The following is a 7495-nucleotide window of genomic DNA, read 5'->3' as shown; positions in this document are numbered from 1 at the left end:
TTCTGCAAAGGTGGGAGAGAATGCTGCAAAAATGTTTCCAGCTACAAGGAGGCGGGAAACAGCTTGGTGAACCACGGCTCCCTTTCTTGCTATCTAGGACAAAAAAACGTTCCAGGGACTTCCAGTGACGGGTGGAGGGTAGTCCAATGGTGCTCTGGGGCTCCGTCTGAGTATCCTGAGCACCTTCCCTGTGGTCGCAATGCAGAGACCTCAGACACTAGATAAGACAGCAAAGCCCGTGGCAGGTGGCCTGGATTAAAGCCTGGCTTCACCAGGAATCTGTGCATCTCCGCTTACGCTGTGCCTCAGTGTCCTCATCTGTAGAGGAAGTAAGACAAACTTCCAACTTCATGCTGAATGACTGACGACGGAAGGCTTCTCAGAAGGCCAGGTGACCCCGGCCTGCCTGTGTGATGCCTAACACCAGCCACACAGCACCATTGCTGGCCTGTAAGTCACTGTGATATGAAGGTGACCCCGTGACTTCTCAAGCTCCAACATAGAAACACAAGTCTGCCTGTTCTTGTTCTGGGTGGCCCACTGCTGTGACACGGCGCACCCTGACCTTCCCTCCTCTGTCCCAGGCACAGGTCCCCAACAGCACATTCCTGCGGAGTAGGAAGAGCAGGTGCCAGGGCTGAAGTCCAGGCCTGACTCTCAGTTTAATTTTCCTCCATTGTAACTTATTGCTTGCTTGAGTCCCCAAATGGCTTGAGGTGGGTGAAGGCTGTAACAGGTGACATGTTAATGAGTCACTGACCACACATTAAAAGCCTGTTTCCAGGTAGAACTGTTTCCAGTTAGGAGGAAGTTAAAAATATAACAAGTACCTGAGAACTACAGCCCTAGTTACAGGTCAAGGATCTGATCTTTGGGTCACCTAGAGGGCTCAGAGCACAAAGGTGTCTGCTACAAGCCTGACAGCCTGAGTTCAATCCCACACGGGGGCAGAAGAGAACTGACTCCCACAGGCTGACCTCTGACAATGTGTGTGTTCATACACATACATACAAAATCTTTATGTTAAAAACCCCGTGTGGTCAGCGCCTTGTCCATCATCCCAGGAACAGAACAGGAAGCAGTAACCCGGGAACAGGAATGTCCTGTCTTTGCAAAGGTCAGACTTCAGTTCCAGAAATCAGCAGGAGACTCACACAAGAACCTCTGTCATCTGTTCTGTCTGCAGAAGCTGACCATCGTTAGGCCAGGGCGATCCATGGAAGGAAAGGGCAGACACAGTTCCTAATTTACAACTTTATGAAATCCTAGGAATTCCCCCAGATTGTAGGTCTCGGCTTCTCGTTGCCTCCACAAGAGATACCCCACTGCCCATTCTTTGCTCTCACCCATGGCCAAGTAAGTATCGTTTGGATTATAATAACTCTTCAAAGGGAAGCATTAAACTTCCAGAATTACTAAACAACACCTGACCTGTATTAATGAACCATTCAGGAAAACCATAATGTTTTATTTGAGCAACTCTGAGGCAGGTAAGAGGCCACGTTTGGTGGGTTAAGTTAGTGATAAGGGACAAGTTCTTCCTGCGGCTGCTTCCAGGTAGTGGGGGCTGGATTTTTGGTTGTTTTTGTTTTAAGCTGTGTTTACATGCATGTATGCACATGTTCCACGATGGCCAGAGTCAGCCTGTGTCTTTCTCTGGCTTTTTAAACAGGGCCTCTCATTGGCCTGGGGCTCAACGATTCATTTAGATGAGCTGGCCAGCAAGCCCCAGTGAAACTCCTATCTCTGCCTTCCCAGCTCTGAGAACATTAAGTGTGCACCACCACACATAGCTTGTATACGTGGGTTCTGGGAATTGAATTCATGCCCTAGTATTAGCAATGCAAGTACTTTGCTGACTAAGCCACCTCCTAGCCCAAGTGTGGTCTCCTTCAGGCAGGACAGATGCCAGAAGCTTCCTGCCCCTGAGAAGTTCTTACCTGTTTTCAGAGGTGTACAGCCGCTCGAGCACACCCTTGCTCGCCTCTGGGCTTTGAGCAGGGACATTTCTCACTGAGAAACCCCAGAAAGTAACAGACAGACACCCCAGAATGAACCTGGTCCTGAGCCCTAGTCCTGAGCCCTGGGGGAGCTCAATGTCCTGGCATCAGTAAGATTGTGGGCTTAAAGGGCCATCAGGCTCAAGATGATGTAAATGTCTACAAAACTGAAATTGTTAGTAAGGGGCATGAAGAGGCCACACCTCCTTGGAACTCAGTAGGGTTTGGAGTGTAGACAGGAAGCTAGATGGGTCATCCTGCTGTCAGACTTGAGTCTGATCCACTCAGAGGAAGTGAGAAGCCAACAGCAAGTAACAAGCCAGAGCAGGCCAGCGTAAAGCTCTGTCAGGGGTGTGGGGACCACAATCACAGGGCCCAGCTTTGGGTAGAGAAGACACAGGGGTGTGGGGGGAAGGAGGGAGGGACACTGAGTCGCTCTGCCCTTCAAGTTTGAAAAGTCCCTTGCTGACCTAGGACACCAGCCTGGGGTCTAAGAAACTAGGAGAAAGACTGCTTAAATGCAGAGGCCCGAGGCAGGGTAACGGAAATTCAGGGCCTGCTTGAACTACAGAGTGAGTTCAAGGTTGGCCTGAGAGTGTTAGTGAGACTGTCAGAATTTAAAACTGTTTAAAAATGGGAGGATGGGCTAGGGATGGCGTTCTGTGGTGAGCGGTTGTCCAGAACGCATGATCCTGAGTAGTGACAAAAAGAAGAGAAGAAGCCAGCAGTGGTGGCCCATGCCTTTAATCCCAGTGCCCCAGAGGCAGAAGCAGGAGGATCTTCATGAGTTCAAGGCCAGCCTGGTCTACAGAGCGAGTGCCAGAACACCCTCCAAAGCAATACAGAGAAACCCTGTCTCAAAAAAACAAACCAAAAACCAAAAACAAAAACAAACCAGAAAAAGAAGGAGGGAGAGGGAGGAGGGAGAGGAAAAGGAAGATGAAGGGGGTGGCAGACAGAGGCTTTACAGACGGGTCCTACCCAGGCCAGCAAGGAACAGGCCTGCATCTTGCACCTGGCTTGATTACCCACCGGTCTTAAAGGGGGTGTGGGAATAAGTGCCTTCCAGCGCCCTCCGCTTCACCTGCCCATCATTTAACCTGGTGATTTCCTGAAGCCACCGGCAACTGAAACCACGGTGAAACCATGTCCCCTCTGCTCTTCGCTCCCTTCTGGCTGTGCCACAAAGCAAATTTATAGCGGACGATCCCATAAACACACTTACCACATGAGTTTGTCCCAGCCAGTTTGTGACAGAGTCCTGGCAGAGGCTGGGCCCTGGAGGGCTGCCTGAGCTGAAGGGCCAATGCCATGGGCAGACGCAAACTCCAAGGAGGACCCTGAGAAAGAGCAGTCCTCCATGCAAGCTTGGCCACAGCTCTGCGTCTTTCTCAGCACTTTTCTGAGTTTGCTTGTTAGGGCAGAGCCAAAGATCCTGCACTGCCCAGGACGCACAACGGGTTACGTAACTCCAGCAGCCCAGGAACCCTATCGCCTCATCTTATAAAACCACCCCAAACAGAAAACGGGCGCTCCCACAACATGACACCTCTCTAGGGTGGGGTGAATGGGGGAGCAGGGAGAGAAGGCTTTTGATGGGCGGCTAGTTCTGCCTAGAATGTAGAGTCGAACAGAAAGCCACTGTTCTTCTCAGGACTCCCTGGGAAGCGAGGGCGGGGGCACCATGCCAGGCAGTGTCCCAGGGTTGTGCTTGGCAAAGCCTTCAGAATCTGCAAAGCGCTCTCGGGCATATCCAAGGTCTCCCAGAGAATATGTTTGTGTTTTATGTCTTTGTTGCACTGACCACTTGATAGGCTCTCCTTTGGCAGGGTGGGACGGCAGGGGCTGAACGCCCAGCTCTGCAAATGCACCGTGGTGCCTGAATTGGCACTGCTGTGTATGGGGCCGCTGCCGGGCATCGAGGGCATGAACTGTGGCTCTCAGTGGTCCCCTGGGGCTTGCTACAGGCCATCCCAACAAAGGACCTCGGGTTTCCACACCCCACAGGGCTGGAAGCTCTCGAATCTCTTGGTGCCATTTCTTTGCCCTCGGTGCCATGCTTTGAGAAAGTGAAACTGGTTGGAGAGGATGAGGTTCCCAGGATTCTGCTGGCAGGGTCAGTGCTGGAATCCCAGCTCTGGTCCTCGATGGCCTCCCATGTACCCTGTACCAACTGTGCCACCAGCTCCTTCCTGCCCCTCTGTCTCCCCCATCAGCTCTCCTTCCTGGGTATTAGAGAGCATGGACCCCACAGCACTTCCAGACACCACTTCGCACTCAGGACTCGATCGGGGCTCGGACATGGACACCCTCCCCTTGCACTCAGGACTGAGACCCAGATGAGAGCTCCCAATTCAGGACTCAGAGCTGGACAGCACCCCCACTGTACTCAAGGACTCCAGAGGAGGCCCCACAAGGAGGCCCATGTCCTAGAGTGGAGAACATATAGAGGAGATGGTCCAAAGAGGCCAAGGGGATCCTATTTGAGGCCTTGAGAGGCAAGGTAAGGAAACTGAGCAAAACCCTTCCCTCTGGACTTGCTATTGTCAGTCCTTTTGTTAACAGCAACAAGAAAGCTTACGATACACTCCCAGACCTGCTCCTGGGGCTGCACGCCTTCCCCAGGCTGGATGACTGAAGCCCCTTCCCGTCCCCAGCAGGGAAAAGGCCAGCATACCAGTGATGGTGCAGGCATCCCGGTACCCTCTGTAGCTGGGAGCATCTTCCACAGCCTCGCTCACATAGTACTCTTCAGGGATGCCCGGGCTGCAGGCTAGGACTGCATGGCTGCAAGCCTCAGAGATGGGCGTGGAGCTGGCCGAGGTGTCGTCGTGCAGGGTTGTGGCGTCCAGCTTGGCAGGTTTCAAGGGGAGGTGCCCACTGCCATCGGGGGGTCCCGCTGCCGTGGTTGGGAGCAGTCGGGCAGATGGCCCCCGGTGGTTCACTGTACCAGTAGGGGTGGCTCACAGAGAATCTGCAAAACAATCCAGAGAGAAGAATACCATTACATGACGTCTTTGAATACATCCAGACAAAATCTTTAAAATCATGGCAGATGTGATTAGCCCTGCAGAAAGGGTTCACCAGAGAACCAGGCCTCATTCCGGACCATCGTGGAGCACAGGCTTCATACACTGAATTCAGCCCTGGGCAGTACTGAGAAATAAACAAAATGACCTCAGCTAGTCCGACGATGGCCATCCTGAAAGGGCGACGCCAGGGCGTGTACCAGGGCGTGTCGGTTAGAGCACCAAGTGTGCATTCTGAGGGAGATGCACACTCCTGGGAGATTCTGTGCAATATGGTTATCTGTTCACTCGGCTACATACAACATGATTCATTAAACTCTTCTCAACACGGAGAACTTTCAGTCCAGCGGCCACGTTGAGCAACAGTGAGAAAACAGTAGACTCCTTTGAGAACCTGGCAAGTCCAAACCTTATTTTTAAAACAACAAAAGCACATGAAGCCCATTCATAAGCTCCTGGGGAGAGCCAGGAACCCTTGGAAGGGGCCATTTCGGCAACATCAGCCCCACTGGGCAATTCAGACTACTGCTGGAATGTGCCTGGGCTTAAAGGCAACTGCGGGGAAAGGGTCAGTATATGACACAAGCTACCCAAGATTCCTCTCTGTTTCAAGAGCTACCCTGCATGTGCATCTTTTAGGATAGTGGACCCGGAGCGGCTAGCCTTCCATCCAGCAGGGGTCCTTCACCTCCCCCACCTACCTCCTCACACATCATGGGTGTGCATACATGCTCAAATAGTGTCTGGTGGGAGTCTACAAAACCTACTTCAGTGCCTGGGGCGATGGCTCAGTGGATCCAGTGCTTGCCATTCAAGGACCAGAGTTCAAATACCCAGAGCTCACGTAAAAGTCAGGCACAGTAGGTCACGTCTGTGAGCCCAGCATTTTCAGTGAGATGGGAGGTGGGAGAGGCTCACAGGCCAGGCAGCCTAGTGTACAGATCAGAGAGCAGCGAACGGGGTAGGAGGAGGAGACGGACACCCAAGGCTGCCTTTCAACGTCTGCCACTGTGTTGTGGCACACACCTGCATATGCGGACATACACACAAAAGTTCAAAAAGGCTGGAGCATGTACTGCTCTTCCCGACACCCATGTTGGGCAGGTCACAACCTCCTGAAACTCCAGGGGCTCTGACATGGCTCCCACAGGTACTGTATGCACCATGGTACACATAAACTCACACGGCACACACGTGTAAATAGGATGTAAAGAGACAGGAAATACAAAATGGGAAGAGAGATGCTTTCCACACACAGTGAGGAAACTGTAGCAAGAGAAGCCTGGAACTGGGCTTCTGGAGGATGACACGTGAACCCCAACCGGACTATCACACCTGGTCATAAGTGGAGAAGCATCCCTTGTGAGAAAGTACCAAAGCATTCTGGGTATCAGGACTTGAGGTCAGCACGGCAGAAGTTACCAGCCATGCTCAGTGTGCTAGCATGAGAATTAACTCTCTGGGCAAGGCTGGTGCTGGTGCTGCCCTGGCTGTCTCGATCAGGAGGTGGCTTCCCCTGTGCCAGCTGTGTCCTGACTGGGTCGGGACACTGAGTGTAGTCAGAGGCGGTCTAACAAGTGGCACGCGTCACTGACGTCTTCACAGAGGTGGGGGAAAGGCTGGCACCCAGACTCAGAACTTTCGGTAACCTCAAGTGACCCACAAACAGGTTAAAAGGCACACTGATGAGTTCCATGGGGCGGAAGAGAAGGAAAAAAGAACATGAAGGCAGAGACTAAAAGGAACAAAATACAAAAAAAAAAAAAAAAAAAAAAAAAGCACAGTGAATTTCCAAATTTTCTTTAAGATTTATTTATTTCATGTGTTTAAGTGTTTTGGCTGCATGTCTCTTTGTGCACCACATTTGTGCCTGAGGAGGCCAGAAGAAGGCGTTGGAGCCCCTGGAATGGCCGTGTGGGTCCTGGGAATCAAACCTGGGTCCTCTGAAAAAGCAGCCTGTGTTCTTAACCATGGAGCTTCATCATCCACTCAATAACCCATGTGATCCCCCGTCCAGTTTCGGGTTTGAACAGAGTCACAGTAGGCGTCCTGGGGCAGCCCCAGGCTCCATGGGAAAGGAGAGACAGTGTGTCCCAAGGTGTGAGTCTGCTGACACTGAAGGTCAGCGTTTCTACTCAAACCTTCTGCTAATGACTTGAGTTCTTGAAGAACTCGACAAGAGAAATTAAGAGGCAGCCAGGACGGTACAGCAGAAGAGGCCAGGGTGGGTTCACAGGACCTGAGTTCTCTCCCCACCCCTCGGGTAAGACGTGACCCTGGTGGCACCTATAAATCCTAGGGCTGGGGAAGCAAAAACAGATAGACCTTTGGGGTTCACTGGCCTCACAACCTCCCTTAGAATTGGCAGACCCCAAGTTCAGTGAGAAACACTGTCTCTAAAAATAAAGTGGAAAGAAACTGGTTGGCACCCGACATCACCCTCCGGCCCCCACACGTACACATGTG

At 52.0% G+C, this 7495-nt stretch overlaps 1 protein-coding gene across 4 annotated transcripts in view; it reads right to left on the bottom strand.

The window, feature by feature from the left end:
- The window catches only part of Trak1 (trafficking kinesin protein 1), a 107532-nt gene extending 102586 nt beyond the window's left edge, over nucleotides 1-4946 (bottom strand). For 2 of the 4 annotated variants that reach the window (XM_027415430.2, XM_035444071.1), the window contains exon 1: nucleotides 4678-4945. The gene's annotated coding sequence lies outside the window, so the exon portion shown is untranslated. Of the gene's footprint in view, nucleotides 1-4677 lie in introns of all 4 variants that reach the window. The other 2 variants (XM_027415429.2, XM_027415431.2) reach the window with 2 other exon arrangements.
- Between the last annotated feature and the right edge of the window lie 2549 nt (nucleotides 4947-7495).

This window comes from Cricetulus griseus, chromosome 4, assembly GCF_003668045.3.
Source record: "Cricetulus griseus strain 17A/GY chromosome 4, alternate assembly CriGri-PICRH-1.0, whole genome shotgun sequence".
NCBI classification, from domain to species: domain Eukaryota; kingdom Metazoa; phylum Chordata; class Mammalia; order Rodentia; family Cricetidae; genus Cricetulus; species Cricetulus griseus.
The sequence above is the reverse complement of the archived record's forward strand: the minus strand, read 5'-3'. Positions and strand labels throughout refer to the sequence as shown.